Source organism: Schistocerca nitens, chromosome 11 (assembly GCF_023898315.1).
Source record: "Schistocerca nitens isolate TAMUIC-IGC-003100 chromosome 11, iqSchNite1.1, whole genome shotgun sequence".
NCBI lineage: Eukaryota > Metazoa > Arthropoda > Insecta > Orthoptera > Acrididae > Schistocerca > Schistocerca nitens.
Window position 1 is genome coordinate 121,986,700 of NC_064624.1, and position 18,385 is coordinate 122,005,084.

At 38.4% G+C, this 18,385-nt stretch overlaps 1 protein-coding gene across 5 annotated transcripts in view; it reads right to left on the reverse strand.

Annotated features, from left to right (window-relative positions):
- LOC126212854 (histone acetyltransferase KAT2A) overlaps window positions 1–15,163 on the reverse strand; it is a 390,973-nt gene extending 375,810 nt beyond the window's left edge. The window contains exon 1 of one of the 5 annotated variants that reach the window (XM_049940289.1): window positions 15,144–15,163. The gene's annotated coding sequence lies outside the window, so the exon portion shown is untranslated. Of the gene's footprint in view, window positions 1–14,578; window positions 14,704–15,143 lie in introns of those variants that run through there. The other 4 variants (XM_049940288.1, XM_049940286.1, XM_049940290.1 and 1 more) reach the window with 4 other exon arrangements.
- Between the last annotated feature and the right edge of the window lie 3,222 nt (window positions 15,164–18,385).

Genomic DNA, 18,385 nt, shown 5'->3' on the forward strand with positions numbered 1-18,385 from the left:
ATGCCAAAACATTAAAGGAATGGCAGTAGATAAATTGGACAAATAAGGGCAAACATTAAGACAGGCAATAAAATGCTAATGCAAGTAAATAAATTTTGCTAACAACAGATGACAACCAATAATGGACATTAACAGAAGAAGTGCAATGACTGAACAATCAGAAATAAGAGTAATCTATTAACAAACCACCACCTTAATACTGAAACAAGAATTACATTAATTAAAACATTTATTTGAAGTATTTTAAGTTAGAATTTTGAAGGGTAGGCTCTAGGGAAGTAAGAAAAGAAAACAAGAGAGGCATGGTTCTTGAAAAATGCCATAAAAAATCCTGGACTGAAAGGAAATCTAATGAACAAATACTAAAAGAAATTAAATAGAAAAGAAAAATAGAAAGCATGATACAGAGGAGGAAATTAAACTAATCCTTTTGGATCCACTGTCGGACTATGTCTGACATTACAATTTTTCACTACACCACTGATGTCAGATGATGTCTGACACATTTCCATTATTGTGCTCTCTGTCCAACCATTGTAATTCACTAAGCACACCATTTTTTGTAGGATAATGGCCGGGAGGAAATGTGTAAGTGTAGAAGATATTGCCAGGTGGCTTCTCAAAGACACTGAAGACAAAGGGGAATTTAGTGATAAAAGCAACTTGGAAGAAACTTCCACCATGTGCAGTGATATCTTCATCTCTGTCTATACTCTGCCCATCACCATGAGGTGCACAGCAGAGAGTACACCTGTAGATTGATACAAGTTCTAGTGAATCAGAATCTACTGATGGAGTGGAAAGTGATGAAGCGAGACAACCTGTAGCAAATACCTGGAAGGTTTATTGCACTGGCAACAGAGATCTCATGAAGTTTCCTTCTTCTGTTACACAACAAGGTTTCACCATTCCTCAAGGAGTTCGACCAAAATCTGAACGTGAATATTCTCAACTCTTCTTCACTGACAATCCTATTACTGAAACTGTGAATGCTACAAATATGTAAACTAAAGAAATGATACAGAAAGTCACTCCACTTACAAAAGATTCATGTGGCACTGAAGATTTTTCTTCGTGTAATGCTGAACATGGCCTTGAATTTGAAGGCAGAATTAGTTGATTATTTTATGGAAGACTGGCTAGAACCAACTCCACTTTTCAAGGATGTTTCCTCTCAACTCTATTTTTAAATATTTTGGGTGCTGTGTTTAGTTCCACTCACCACAGATCTGGGGGACAAACTGAAGAAAGTTAGTTAGTATACTGACAGGAAACACAAATAACTTTAAGCACCAGAAAGAAATGTGGCTTCAGATGACAGCACAGCAAGATTAAAATTTTAAGGTTAAGAGTTTTCTGACTGTTCAATCCAGACAATGGTTATGTTTTTCTCACATCCCGTATTGTGCAAAGACAACTACTGCCAATCTAATTTGTCCTGGTTTACCTTTCGCAACCCAAATAGTGGTTCGTTCGGCACAGCATTTGCTAGCCTGTGCAGGTGGTTCAGGCTATCACATGTTTACTGACAGATTCCACACAAGCCCACAATTTGCTCAGGAACTGCACAAAATGCAATTTCATGTAAGAGGTACAGTTATGCTTTCTAGGAAAGATTTTCATGCTTTCTGAAGAAGACAAAACTTACTGAATATGGGTTAGGCTGCTTTCAAAGTGAGATGAAAATTATATGTCTTTCATTCCGTGACAAGAGACAATTAATTTGAGGAAGAAATTTCTGAGAATGTGTGTTTGAAGCAGAACATTTTATGGTAGTGAGACACTGCGTGTGGAAAAACTGGAAAAGAAAAGAATCAAAGCATCTGAGACGATGTGCTTCAGAAGAATGTTGAAAATTAGGTGGACTGATACGGTCTGTCTGGACTTTCTGCAGAACCAACAAAAAAGGAATATATGGAAAACACTGACAGGAAGAAGGAACAGGGTAATAGTGCATCTGTTATGACATCAGGGAATGACTTCTACATTACTAGAGGGAGCTGTAGAAGCCAAAAACTGTACAGAGGAAGACAGAGATTAGAGATTGTTTGCAAGTGGTATTCTGAGATGAAAAGATTGGTACAGGCTCTAGAGAAGCAATAAATTAATTGGGATTAATTGATTTCTACTGGCTATGCGCTAAGTGAACAAGTGTACTGTGGCTTGCATCAAACCAATCAAAAGACAAATGACCAAAAAAAAAAAGCGTCTTCTCATTTAGTCTCTTCTCGGTACCAGAAAATGATGGTCTTCCTCTCTTCTTTAAATGTGTATTTCTCACCTAGCTGACTACCAATCAAATTAGATTTCTTCTTTAGGATAGATCACTCTGCAGTTGTTCTCCACATTTGTTTTTGGCTACTGAGTAAAGAATATAAACTGCTGAAAGCTAGGAGAAAAACTAAAGTGTGAGAAAAGTGAAATAAAGTTTTTGAGAAGTATGATAGCAGTACCAAAAATGGAAAGATGAGAAACAAAAGTTGGTGCTATCGGTGACAAGACACATACTGAGGTATCCAGAAATCATCCAATTAGTAATGGAGCAAAGCATGAGGTATAAAACTGTAGATTAAGAACAAGGCTTCAACTGAATGAGCAGGTTGACAGGGATGAAGCAAAGATGAAGATGCTTGCACAGAATAGAGTGGTGTGTAGAAATGCATCAAACTAGTCTCCAGGCAGAACAACACAGCAGCAATGAAATGTATTTTTAACAACCCGTTCCAGTTGGCATCTAACAGAAAATATTGAAAGGTATTAAAAAATCTTCACTAGCTCTATGAAATCTATATTTAAATCAGAAAGGTGGCCAGTACACTACACATCTAAATATAATACCCAACGAAAAATGGCAGACAGTAGAAATATTTTCAAAAAGATATTAAATACATGTCTCCCAGCCAACCTCTACACGACAGACACGTTCTTTAACAAAACTATGCTATCAATTTTAAACTTTATTTACAAAGAAACAGTAACAAAATAAAACAATCATCAAATACAAATAGAAAAAATGTCAATTCATTTAAACTAAATAACAGCCAAGTTCTCTACTCTAATTTTTGCGTTACAGACAATATCAGATTTTAAAGACGAAATTGTCAAAGCTTTACTTATTTTACTAGCTGTAGTGTCTTTTATTAGTAATCAAAATGTCCTCGGTCCCAGGCTCAAAACCCGCCACCATTCAAATTTTAATTAATAATTGGCATTGGTGGCCGAAAAATTCCGGCATAAGAAGTTGCCCTCATTCTGCGTACGACCTCGTCGGGGAGGGGCAGAGGAGCGGACAGAGGTTATTTACAAAGAAACAGTAACAAAATAAAACAATCATCAAATACAAATAGAAAAAATGTCAATTCATTTAAACTAAATAACAGCCAAGTTCTCTACTCTAATTTTTGCGTTACAGACAATATCAGATTTTAGAGACGAAAATGTCAAAACTTTACTTATTTTACTAGCTGTAGCGTCTTTGATTAGTAATCAAAATGTCCTCGGTCACAGGCTCAAAACCCGCCACCATTCAAATTTTAATGAATAATTGGCATTGGCGGCCGAAAAATTCTGGCATAAGAAGTTGCCCTCATTCTGCGTACGACCTAGCCGGGGAGGGGCAGAGGAGCGGACAGAGGTTAGGGGCGCTATCTTGTTTTTGGGGTGGGTACTGCCCCTAAAGATGGAACAACCTGCTGTGATCAACGGCACGAGGATGCAGAAGGCAATGGAAACCACTGCATTAAAGACACGTAACGTGTATCCCCAGAACATGTGGCCTGTAGCTGAAAACGTGTCATGATGATCTCTCCATTGCCAAAGGATTCTGGAATAGTTCTCCATTTGGAACTCCAGCAGGGGACTGCCGAGGGGGAGGTGACCTTAAGAAAAAGATTCATTCACAAATGTATTACGGAATTACATTCCGGAATAGACTGCCATTGAGAAAAAAAGTTTGTTTTGCAAAGAAGCATGTAATAAGGATAATGTGGGGCATCCACTCTAGAATCTCTTGTGAGTACTCTGTAAACAGCTGGACATCCTGATAACATTTACTCCCTTGTGAAGTTTGTTATCAACAATTAGTTTCAGAACTGTTTGACTGCATCCAATACAGGTAAGATTCACAACAGTAATATCCGCAAATACAATATTAGAAGGCGAAATGGTTTACACTGTCCTTCAACCAGCCCCAGTTTTGCACATAACAAAAAGAGATATTCAGAAAAAAAAACTAACTCTTTGACTAGCTATTTAGTGACAGAAAGAATTTAGACTATATAATAAAATTAACTTCAAACACAAACTGAAATCATATCTCCATAACAGCTACTTCCACTCCATAGAAGGTTATCACACTCGACTTGCATTTGAAAGGATAGTGGTTCAAACAACATACGGTCTTTGTGATTTAGGTTTTCCATGATTTCCCTAAATCGCTACAAGCATATGCTGGGATGGTTCCTTTGGAAGGGCATGGGTGATTTCCTTCCCTGTCCTTCCTTAATCAAATAGAACCAACGATCTTGCTGTTTGGTCCCCTCCCCCAAATCCAAAGAAGAATGTGTGTGTGTGTGTGTGTGTGTGTGTGTGTGTGTGTGTTTGTGTGTGTGTGTGTGTGTGTGTGTGTGTGTGTGTGTGTGTGAGAGTGAGTGAGAGAGAGAGAGAGAGAGAGAGAGAGAGAGAGAGAGAGAGAGAGAGAGAGGGGGGGGAGGGGAGGGGGAGGCAAATATGCCTGAAAACAGGCATACCACATGGCAGACTTGACAGAATATTAAAAGGAGAACTGAATAGCTGAGGAGAAGTTATAATTTTATGTATTATTGACATACTGTAACACCGCAAAATGGAATGCTTCAGGAAATGACTTTCTTGCAAAAATGTGTAAATAAAACGGTATGCTACTCTGGAGAAACCTAATTAAGATGTTGCTGTTTTAAATAGATTGGGCTCATTTTGGAAGTTATCCTCATTTAGGCTTTCCATAGTTTCCCCAAAATCATTTCAGACAAATGCTGGTATGGCTCCCACAATAAGACCTGTGCCATCCTTGTCAAACTAAACCTGTAAGTGTAAAAATACCTCTATACATGACCCCTCTTTTTTTTTTTTTTTTCCAAATACACCAATCCCATGTCAAATAGCCTGATAAAAAGGATCCATGGATAAAAAACCACAACCACAAAAACAACTGCTTCTACTAGTCCATCTAATATCTCTATGAGATTGACATATGGTCTAAAAGTATAACAATTATAAGTACTTGTATGAGAAAGGAATGTTACTTGTTTAATGTTAGAAATATATGATATGATATTACAGACTGTTCATGAGTGCTCTAAAAAAACTGTTAATGTAAGGCAGAGATCATCTTACAATGGTAAAGAATCTGTCATTTCAATACGATGAAAATAAATACCTCAAAAATATACATACATACAAACCAACAAACCAAATATAACTATGCTTTTATGAGGATAGAACAGGTGGTTGGTTGTAGCATTGATGAAGAAACCACTTGCTTGAAATTATTAAGGAAAAACATCAAAAATCTAAATTAGCAGACCAAACAGAGCAACGTCCATCCTCCTCAACAAGAGATTAAAGTCTTTAACACTTGCGCTACCTCATTCATTTGGTCCTTGTACTTGGACACTTAGTACTGTTGTTGTTGTTGTTACTATTACATTAAACTGCTATGAAGCTTTCTGCTTCTGTGGCAATGAACATTTTTAGCTGTGTTCACTGCTTGATTTGTGACAGTACACACCAGTACTCCATACCAGTCCCTGTGACAAAAGAAATCAGAACCACAGATTCTGGGATGTGATACAATGTATTTTTTACCAGAACAAATGTTGTATTTTATCTTTTAAATTGCACAGGAGAGCATTAAAATAATGCTTTAAGAAGTCTAACTGCCCTGAAGACCACAGTACTGGTACATCATCCTTTTTTTACAAATCAAGCACTGGATATATACATCACAGAGTTTCATGTAATCCATCAGCACAATAAAATGTCCCACTTTCTGTCCCCTTTCTATAACAAAGAACATCTGGTCACAGACTTGCTGTGGTGTAACACATTTATTTTATGAATGTGCTCAAACCTCTGGCCTCTCCACATTCAATTTATCCCTAATACCTGCTAACACACTGCTACCTGCAACAGCACTATACATGTTACTTAATCTGTCAATTTTTCTCCAGTTTCCAATGAGCAGTTGTGCAACTGGATTTGCAATTTCCTGTTAGAAAGGTCACAGTTCATAGTACCTGACGGAAAGTCATCGAATAAAACAGAAGTAATATCTGGTGTTCCCCAAGGAAGTGTTATAGGCCCTCTGCTATTCCTAATCTACATAAACAAATTAGGAGACAATCTGAACAGCTTTCTCAGATTGTCTGCAAATGATCAAAAGAATTGGAAAAGTTATTTAGACAAGATATCTGGATGGCACAAAGAGTGGCAATGGGCTCTAAATAATGAAAAGTGTTTTGTCATCCATTTGAATACTAAAAGGAATAAACTAAATTTTAGTTACATGACAAATAACACAAATCCAAAGGCTTTAAATCCAACTAAATACTTATGAATTACAATTATGGATAATTTAAACTGGAACAATCACATAGATAATGTTGTGGGAAAATCAAATCAGAGACTGTGATTTATTGGCAGAATGCTGAGAAAATGCAACGGGTATAATAAAGAGATTGCTTACACTATGCCTGTCCACCCTCTTCTGGAGTATTGTTGTGCAGTGTGGGATCCGCATCAGACAGGATTGATGATGCATATAGAAACAGTTCAAAGAAGGGCAGCTCGTTTTGTGCAATTGCGAAATAGCGGACAGTGTGCCACAGATACAATACATGAATTGAGTTGGCTATCAGTAAAACGAAATTTCAATTACCGACATTTTCCTCAGAGTTTTTCCCGAATATATACAGAGGAATGGGAAATACGGAAGCGTCCGATCCCACCCGTCTGCTTTGACCCATGACACCACAAATATGGCGGAAACAAAAACAAACACACACACTTTCCACAAGAAGACTAATGACACTAACGGGACAAGCGCGGGAAATGGGGTGTTTTGGGTGGGGGCAAACGAAATATAAACAAATTTAGACGCCTAGCGTAGCTACAACGTGAAAGTGAAGACAGCCATGCATGAATACCCACCCACCTCCCCAGGGGTCCTAACCCCTGCAACCCATAGAAGATAAAGATGCTTCAGTAGCTGATTAGTGTTTTTTGTCTTTTAAAAAAAAAAAAAAATCTCATGGGATAGAACGAACAGATCAGAAAGATAAATATAGTAAACTAAAACAGAAATTGGAGGAAACAGATAATTAAAATAAGTAATAAGTGTTTTTAAATATAAAAAAAAAAAATCTCACGAGATAGAACGAACAGATCAGAAAAGTAAATAAAATAAGATAAAACAGAACTGGAGACAGCCACACTCAAACCAAACTCCGCGCCGTCATGACGTCACACACGACAACACCCTTACGTCACGGGTCAAAGCCGACACGTGGGATCGGACGCTTCTGTCGACCCGAGGAATGTAAGAGTACAGCTCAAATTCTGTGGAATACTCTGCTTTATATAACAACATCCTGCCCATTCCTATACGCTACTGTATTCCTATATGCTACTGTGTAATTACCCTCCACATTGCGGCAACATTTATTGAACGCTATTTTCTCACTGGTTCTGTCATTTTGCCTAATCGTCAGAACAATGATTTGTTATGTGCACTTCCCGTCAAACACTGCGCAGTCGCACAACTGCAGCATGCAGCAGAAAAGCCGCTGTCACCATAAGTGCATTTTTACACAAAGTTATCACACTTGGAAGGGGACCCTGTTTGCCTTGCAAACTACCCCTCTGATGGGAAGACCCCCCAATGCCATTAGCAATCAAAAGACACTCTCAAACACGGATAGTAGCTACTCAAGTGCTGTCTTTGATTTTCTGGAGCAGAGACTGACCAACTGGCTCTAGCTTCCACTGATGCTGATTACGGAATAATTAAACTACAACCGACACTTTAAAGAAAAGAACGATTTGCTACAAGTATACATTGGTTTTACTGAACCTACTGATTCCACATGACATACCACATGACGTCATATGTGTGGAAACAGGAACAGAGCAGAACACTGGCAATAGCCTTTTCATTGGCTATATTATTTTTTGGGATATAGGTTGTGGTGACAGATCAACCTGTAGCATAATTCGAGGGATAGAATAGGTTGAAATGTGACTATCTGGATGTTAGTGGGGAAGCCATTGAATGTGAATATGAAATCGCAGCAGTAATGACATACTGATCTGTAGCGTAGCCTGAGGTCAAGGTTTTGTTGAGAGTTGGCGAAGCATTATTGAAGATTTCACGTAATCATTCATTTTTACATATTTCACTTTGGACAAATGGCAAACAACATTAAAAGCAACACAATACCGAACAACAAGATAACCTGAAACAGCAAAGTGCATCAACATGTGCATTGCCAATGTGGATAGCAAACTACATTACTGCCCTCCTTCCACTCTATACCAGTCATTCTCAACAACTACCCTGAATGAGGTCCATTATCAGTCATTACCCAACTCTACAAAATTTAGCAAATAATGAAATTTTAGATTAGAGAAAAGAAGGGCCATATTTCTGAAGTGACAACTGATAAAGTTTAGTTAAGATTCAAATGACTAAAATTCATGAACTTTTTGCTATGTAAAAAAAAAACCACCTTCAGCAATAAACTAAAGTTCCATATTTATGACCTGTTTGGGAGGTCTTGCTCCATCAACAAGTAACAGATCAGGTTTCTAGTGCAAGTGCATTGTTCTTGGGAAACAACTGACGTTGAAATATCCACAGTTCTGTACATCTTGCCCAGTACCTTCCTTCAGAGCAATGCAGCTAGCCCAGGTAACTTCACGAAGTCGATGCTGTGCGAATCGTACGTGAAATCCCAAAGAGTACCAGTACATCCTAATCACACAGGCTGCGGGTAAGTGTTTAATGTTCATGCAAGGACCATCAGCTGCTTTTCAGCTATGTTAAAGCTGAATTTGTATTTAGATTTGTGTATCCTTTTATCACAAAACTATTCACAAATTGGTGCAAGCAACAGTAGACAGAAGTTACTTAAACTCTTCTAGGGTGCTTCGGTTAAGTGGTTCCCAACCTGAGGGTAGTTAATTACCCTCTCTTGGGACTAAATAAAATTTTCTGAGGGGCAGAAAGAAAAGGGTTTGATTGTGTTTCGGTCACAAAACCAAATTTTTTTAAAAGACCATTATTATTATTATTATTATTATTATTATTATTATTGATAGTGGTGGTGATATTTCATAAGTCTAATACTGATTAGATAAGTTATTACTAACAACATAAAAAAACACTAGCATTATTGTACGACACAATATGGTGAAGATTTCAGCTTGTGGAATAAATGTATGAACAACCTCCTCATATAGGGCAACCCGTAAACACATACTTTGTGCCACGTATGTATGAAAGTCAAGCTGAGACATACATTACATATCCTTAAAATATCTCATGGAAACCCTTTTCCTGAATTTTAGGTACTTTCCGCAATTAGCCAGAAATTGCTTCCTTACTCTCTTTGCAACAGATAAATGAACTAATTGACAGCACAACTCAACAGTAACTATGTAATGGCTATAAAATTGCTGTACGTTTTACACATTATGATTATTATTATTATTATTATTATTATTATTAGTGGCAATGGTTAGCCATGAAACATTGGCAGCCAAAAGTCTTCCTATTTGGTCTGTCCAGAAGTAATGGGTCCAGCAATCAAGTTACATACAACAATAAGTGTTTTCAGAATGATATTTTCACTCTGCAGTAGAGTGTGTTTTGATATGAAATTTCCTGGCAGATTAAAACTGTGTGCTGGACCAAAATTCAAACTTGGGGCCTTTCGCAGTTCCAAGTTCGAGTGTCAGACCGCGCACAGCTTTAATCTGCCAGGAAGTTTCATATCAGCACACACTCTGCTGCAGAGTGAAAATGTCATTCTGGAAACATTCCCCAGGCTGTGACTAAGCCATGTCTCCACAGTATCCTTTCTTCCACGAGTGCTAGTTCTACAAGGTTCACAGGAGAACTTCTGTGAAAGGTGGGAGATGAGGTACTGGCATGATTAAGCTGTGAGGATGAGTCACAAGTTGCGCTTCAGTAGCTCAGTGGTAGAGAAATTGCCCGTGAAAGGCAAAGGTCCCGAGTTCGAGTCTTGGTCTGCCACACAGAGTCGTTTATGTGGGGTGAAACTAATGCGAGATCCCTACTTATTCTTGCTAGAAGGTACATTTCTCTGCTCCTTCCACAAGTACTTTATCTCTCTTTTGAGTCATGGTGTTTTTTTTTTTTTTTTTTTTTTTTTTTTTTTTTTTTTTTTTTTTTTTACATAGCTGTGCTTACATTCCTTTCTGATTAACTTATGCAGAAAGGTATTTTCAAACAATGATATGAATTTATTATGGAATAGATTAAATTCTATGTTAGCATTTGGTTCATTGTAATTTCTCCCATTCATCTTCTTAAACTATTCTTAGAAACATTCATCCTCGAGTAATTAATTATTACAACTTATTTCCACTGAAGAGTATCCATATTGGAAAGAACTTTGTTACTTATCATAACTAACTGTGTATCACGTTCAAAGAGAGCATTTCTTACTGAGTAAACAGTTTTTCTCTTGCTTTGAGCTTCACCAAAGAAAACATTATCAGTTAGGGTCCAACTATCTTCATCCACCCGTGATGGAATATTAATTATTGAGATCAAATTATAGGATCCAAACAACGTTTACAGGTCATTTTTCCTATCAGAATCCTGTATAAAATCTACACTGAAGTCACCACAGACCATTAACTGCTTACTGCTGTCTGACAGCTAGCACAGTTAGGAATCTGGGGCTTACGGAAGTGTCCGATTACACCCATCTGCTTTGACCCATAACGTCATCAATACGGCGGAAATGGCTATTCTAAGTGTCTACAATATGGTGCCAATGATGTCACTACATACACACGGCAAAAAATACGAAAATAAGTATAAATAAGACAATAACATCTCACTCCTAAAATACAATCAAACTAACGGGGCAACTGCGGGAAACTGGAAGTTTTAGGGAGGGGACAAGCTAAATATAACAGAAAAAAAAACACACCACAATCCCAAAACACACAAAAAGACTAACAAAAAAAAAATTACAAAATCTACAGTAATTGGACACTTCCCTTGACCTATATAGGTGACCATAGCTATTGATATGAAAGAGCCAACACCTACAACTACGAAAAACAAAACCACAAAACACACACACACACACACACACACACACACACACACACACACACACACACACACAATGGGGCAAAGCAGACGGGTGGAATCGGATGCTTCCATTGACCCGGAATCTGGATTCCTCATAAACAATTCAAAATTTCCCATTGGGGATCTACATACAGTTACAATTGAAAGTGAACTATTTTTCAATATTAATTCACCAACACACACTTCTATGTACTAATCACTATGAAATCTACGTGTCTTAATGTTTTTTAATTTGTGTTCTGTCTTAATAGATGTAACAACTCATCGTTCTTCCATATTAGTTCTGTACAAGTAGGTGGCAATAGCATAATCTTTTATATGTAACTTATCTAAGCCTGTGGTTATGTGGTGCTCAAACAGGCACAGGATGTCTATCTTTCCAGAGCGCTCTAAATTTTACAAACAGACAAGAAGCTCTTCTAATTATTATTCAGTCCTCTAATATTTTGATAAAATAAGCTAACCTTGCTTTTCTGTGCATTCTTAAGCATTTTGTGAGGTTCTTCCATTATTTTCAGTGCTTCTCAACAGGTTACCTGAACCCTGATTCCAACCTAAAGAAAAGAGCCCCTCTGACATCATAAACATGGGGGTCTTGCTATGTGTGATGGTGGGCCCCCGTATATTATTATATTATCCACCAACCTATATTTCCCTCCCCTATTCAGGTATATGCCATGTCTGGTATATTCACATGTCCCAACTGTAGCAACTGGCACAGCACTAGTATGAAATTTCATTTCAGTCGGCAGGACAGCCTTCTCAACTCAGTGTTCACACAGCTCAAAGCAATGCTAAACCAGGGCTGGTCATGGTACGGCAACCTCCACAAAACTCACATTTGTGTGTGTAGCTGCTACTCCTATATCATCAAGGTCATCACCAATGCTTTAATTACTGTTCTTTGCCAGGCTGATCCCTGCTCCACCTATTGTAACAAACTGATCCTGTTTGCCAAAACCTTTGCACAAATTCCCTATTTCCTCTATCACCTGGCTAAGTCTTAACAATACTCTTGACTTTATACCCTGTTTCTAATTTGCCTGAACCATCTTGCCTACATCCCTCCCGTGCCTACTGCCTAGCAGCAACACACTATTCCCCACTCTCATTTGGTACTGACCTATGAAATGGAACGATCATATATGATCAGTCGTGGGTAAAGCAGGTGGAAGATTTTAGTTTATTGGTAGAACACCGGAAAAATGCAATCAGACTACAAAGAAGATTGCTTGCCAATCACTAGTGGGACCCATTCTGGAATATTGCTCAAACTCATACCAAACAGGACTAACAGGGGATATTGAACATATACAGAGAAGGGCAGGACGAATGGTCACACATTTGTTTGAACTGTGGGAGAGTGTCACAGACATGCCGAAGAAACTGAACTTGCAGACTCCTGAAGATAGATGTAAACTATCCCGAGGAAGCCTGTTTACAAAGTTTCAAGAACCAGTTTTAAGTGATGACTCTAGGAATACACTACAACTCACCACATATCGCTCCCATAGAGATTGTGAGGGCAAGATTAGATTAATTAGAGTATACACAGAGGCTTGTAAACAATCATTCTTCTTGTGATCAATATGTGAGTGGAATGGGAAGAAACCCGAACAAGTGATACAACAGGACATAACCTTTGCTATGCACCTTACAGGGGCTCACTGAGTATAAACATGGATGTAGAATATTGCTTATATGTGTGTCTCATACCATATGGGATTAACAGGGTTACACAGAGGAGGACAGCAAGAATGGTCATAGGTTTGCTTCACCAACAGGAGAGTGTCATAAGAAAGCTAAAAAACCAGAATTGGCAGATGTTTGAATGTAGATGCCAAATATTCTGTGAAAGCCTACTTACAAATTTTTTAGGACCAGTATTATGGGAAATTCTAGAGATACTTTTCAGCCACCTTCATATCAGTCCATAGATACTGCAAAAGCAAGATTAAACTATATACAGTGTGCACTGAGGATTTAAGTACTCAATTGTCCTGTGCACCATACACAAATGTAATGTAAAGGAACTCTAACACATCGTTCAATGTTAAGTATCATTTGCTGTGTGATTTACAGTAGTTTGCTGTTTGGGTAAACAGATGTATAAATTGGCTTGATTTCACTAAATGATTTTTTTTTTTCCTTTAGTCACTGAAAACTGGACCTACAATACAGGCATTCCCCAAATCAGAAAAATATTTATTAATCAAATGTACCATTGCTGACAAATGGGTAGATCAATGGGACAGAAACTAAAGGAAATAAATGGAGTTTTATAAATTGCCTGCACTCCTGATAGTAAACAAAGTAGTTTTGTCAATGAAAATAAACTGATTGCTAGTAAATATTCCAACATCCAACATTTGAATAAAGAGCTCTGTCATAACACATTTGTAACCTGCATCTTATATCTTTGTTAAACAGATCTGCATAGACCTACATGTAATGAGTATGAAATGACAGGTTCACCACAGAATAAATTTTGGTATCAAAGATGAAACTGGAAGTTTTCATTTAGTGAAAGAGAACAACAACAAAAGGACTTTCAAAGGTTTAACACAGTTACAGAACTGTACTGAGGAATTATCACTGTGTACCTACTATGCCATCAGTATTAGTGCAGATCACAAATACCGTGCAGTCACACAGTACAGTGCTGAGGCCTCAGTGAAGTATCTTAGCTCCTGTACTGTGTGTCCGCAAAAAAATGACGCCATATCCAACTGCACTGACAACTAATACACCCCTCCCCCACCCCCCAACCCTATTAATACAAATAATATCATAATTGAAAAATATGTTCTACATATTCTATGTACAATTCACAGCGGGAAAAATCTCGAAAACAAGTGGATGGTATAGTGGCTTACACCAGACGGAGGAGGGGACCATTTCTGCAGGGAAGAGTGACTTTCAGCACTTTATATCTGCACACTGACAAGCGTCCCTATTTGTGTCCCTATCGTGTACAATCAGGTAAAATCCGGTTGCAGAAACACTTGCATGTAATTACACGTAGTGTTTCTTATACGTGACGGACTGGATTTGGGATGGAGGGTGCGGCACCAAAAAGCCTTCCTGTATTTGCAAAACAATAATTTTCTTTCTCTTAGTCAACTGCAGCATCAACATACACAGAATTTTATAGTTTGAAATGTGCCATTAAACAGTATGCTATCGTACATTAGCATCTATGCAAAAACTGCTTCTCCAATCAGTAGACAACTAACCGCTAACAGCCGCTGACGCTTCTCCCAGGTATCAAAACAAACATATGAGGCCTGCTGCACAGAAGCTGTCAAAGAGCTCAAGTGCTAAAGATATTATACCAAATTGTTACCAACGGTACGCTGACATTTCTCCAACGAGTTAACTCGTTGCTTTAGTCCGTGTAGAATACACGGAAGAAATTCACAGTACGGTAATAATTACGTACTGAGAGTAAACGAAAATGCTAATCGGTTTGGTTCACTCACGAATAACAGAGGAAATGTAGCATTTTCAATTCAACCACCACAGATTGTGCAGATTGATTACCACCGGATGTCGATTTACACAGAAGGGTACATGGGTTGTTCGAGCAAAGATGTCATAGCTATCAGGACCATTTGCAATTTTTGTCTACTGCACATGCGCAACGTCTGTGACGATCGAATGCTCGTTCTAGAAACTTCCCATCGGATTAAAACGTTGTTGCCAGAAGCCCGGCTTTTCGAGACAGTCCCTGTTTCAGATTCACTACGTTTACCTGTGATACACCTTCCGGAAGACGAAAACCGAATATCCGAAACCGTTTACTGTTGCCGTGTTTACATGTTAAGGTCTGAAGCGGATTCGCTAACCTAGTCAAAGATGGCGTCTGGAAAACAGCTGATGCAGTTAATGATTTAGTTAGCACAATCTCTATTTCCCTTCAATTAGACGAGGTGTAAACAGCTTCAGTCTAATATTCAACTTATCCTTCATGTATAAAAGTCACACCGCCAATATTTGCCGAAAAGTTTTAGAAACACGACGAGAACTGACACCTATGCATATTTTAAAACCGGTTGCGTTTACATGGGAGCGAAAATCGATTGCGTAACTGGGAAACCGGCAACCAGAAGCGGATTTCCCGAATCAATTTTGAAGTGTTCATAACCATTCAGAAGCGGAACTGGGAAATCGGTTTACGAAATCTGGTTTTGGGAGCCCCATGTAAAAACGTTGATTGAAGGAGTCGGTGTTCCGAAATATACTTCCGGGACAGCAGTTTGGCCCAGTTTTTCGGATTTCAGAGAAATATTCTTATCCTATTTATTGTTCCTCCAAATTGTTGCGTGGATCTCTATTTCATCTCCAGCTGTTAAGCTAAACAACGAGTTATTGTTCCCGCTGTCCGTTGAAGTTGCTTTCCACTGGCACTGACAAAGGTCGTCAGACTCTATCACCGGATGTCGTTCAATAAAATCAGCAGACAGCTTGGTCACAATGCTTCTGATCTCGTTCGTCAGTGTATGGCGGGATCGAGGAGTTTAGGTTACGTTAGGTTACAATCTATTCTGTGTATGAAGTAGGTTAGATTTTTAACTTTCAAGTAGATACCAAGACACGTCTGTGCTTGGATACGAGTACTGCAATGCGGAATTTGCTATTAAAAAGATGGCGAATGCATGTAAAAGAGCCATAGGACTGTCTCGTAAAGAACATGACGAGTGCTGTAAATTTCACTACACCTGCCCAGTGGATTTGAGAAAGAAAGTAACAAGATTTCTGGTGGCACTATTATTTTAGATTGAGACATTGAGTGTAGCTTTTAATAAAGTCAATCAAATTACAGCGTCCTTTAGAGCACTTACACAGCTCCAAATTCTGGTTTAGAACAAATTTAAAAAGTTCGTGGTATTTTGTGTGCAAGAGTGAAAATACTAGCTTTTAAATTGGTTTTTAAGGCATCATAAACAGCATCCAACATATTACACAAAATCTTTGAAGGGTCATTTCTAGTTTTACCTGAGCCGGAACTGTATCTTTAACGTATCGGATTTTTTAATAAAATTCGAATCTCACCTCTATAAGTACTCGAAATCTGTTTTTCTGAACTTATTTGAAGTTGTGCAGACATACATCAATTAACCTTCAGTGTCTTTCATTCAGCATACGTGTGAAAGACAAACAAAGTTATGAGTAAGATAATCCGAACACCTAAAGCACTGAAAAGTGGAAACACATATGTACACCATATTTGCAGACAACTTTATTTAACTGAATCACCTCCCCCCCCCCCCCCCTTACTAGCATAAAAACGGCAGTAAGCAGTAATGATAATTTGTAGACAACTAATGTCTACCCACCTCAGCCCAAAAACATCTCATACAGTAACTTCGAACATAAGATCCTTGTCACTTGAACGAATTATTTTTCGAAATTATAATCTGCATCTTAAGTTTCCAATAAAGATTTTTGCCCGTTGCTGTTTCGAATAAGCCTGCGATTTCAGTCTAATAGAGTTCGAACTAAAACCTGATTTGATATTTTTCATCCTCAGGACAGGACGCCACGAACTCCTCCTTTGACTAAACTTACCGGTTTATCACAGTTCTCACATAGTCTCGTGTCCGCCATTATGACTGAAAAAAAAAAAAACAAAAAAAAAGCACACAGATTTGAATTTTACCGACTGTCGTCCGAATTCTTCGCGTTCGGGCGATGAGGTCGGAAACATTGTAACTGCCTAAGGCTGTGGTCACAGTAGAACCGATATCAGTGAATTCCGCCGACCACCGACATCGGCTGAAGACGGCCGATTTTTTCAAATCAGTACGCCACTAAGTGCGCAGTCACACTATACCGTTCTTATCTCCCGAACGTACAGACTTCGTACGAGAATTGGTGAAATTCAATTTTTTTCTTTTCGGTCAAATCGACCGACGTTCACGTACACGAATATGGAGCGTGAGACACTGGAAAACTTAGTCCAAGGAAGAGTGACTTTTTTGGCATCTTGAAGATGAAAATATCATCATCAGGCTATAGTTCGAAACCTATGGATTGAAATGGCAGGTTTATTCGAAACCTCAAATAGGTAAAATCTTTAATGGAAATTTTAGGCATTAGATTATGACCTCAAAAAAATAACTTGTTCAAGTGAAAAGGATGGCATGTCTTATACACTTATAGCTACGGTACTGGATCTTTTTTGTGGTAGGTTGTCAATAGTTCTCTACAAATTATTAGCGGCTTGTAGAGAAATTGTGTGCTTACGTAATATCGTCTCAGTTGTGTGACTCGATTTGTGATTTTCTGTCACAGAGATCACAGTTCGTAGTAATTGTCGGAAAGTCATCGGGTAAAACGGAAGTGATTTCTGGCGTTCCCCTAGGTAGTGTTATAGGCCCTTTGCTGCTCCTTATCAATATAAACGATTTGGGAGACGATCTGAGCAGCCGTCTTAGGTTGTTTGCAGATGACGCTGTCGTTTATCGACTAATAAAGTCATCAGAAGATCAAAACAAATTGCAAAACGATTTAGAAAAGATCTGAATGGAGCGAAAATTGGCAGTTGACCCTAAATAACGAAAAGTGTGAGGTCATCCACATGAGTGCTAAAAGAAATTCGTTAAACTTCGGTTACACGATAAATCAGTCTAATGTAAAAGCCGTAAATTCAACTAAATACCTAGGTATTACAATTACGAACAACTTAAATTGGAAGGAACACACAGAAAATGTGGGGAACGCTAACCAAAAACTGCGTTTTATTGGCAGGACACTTAGCGAAAAAAAAAGTTCGTGACATCTTATGGGACTTAACTGCTAAGGTCATCAGTCCCTAAGCTTACACACTACTTAACCTAGCTTATCCTAAGGACAAAAACACACACCCATGCCCGAGGGAGGACTCGAACCTCCGCCGGGACCAGCCGCACAGTCCATGCATGACTGCAGCGCCTAGACCGCTTTTTTATCATTTTGTTAGTTGTTGATCGTTGTGTTTGGTCGTTGCGGACG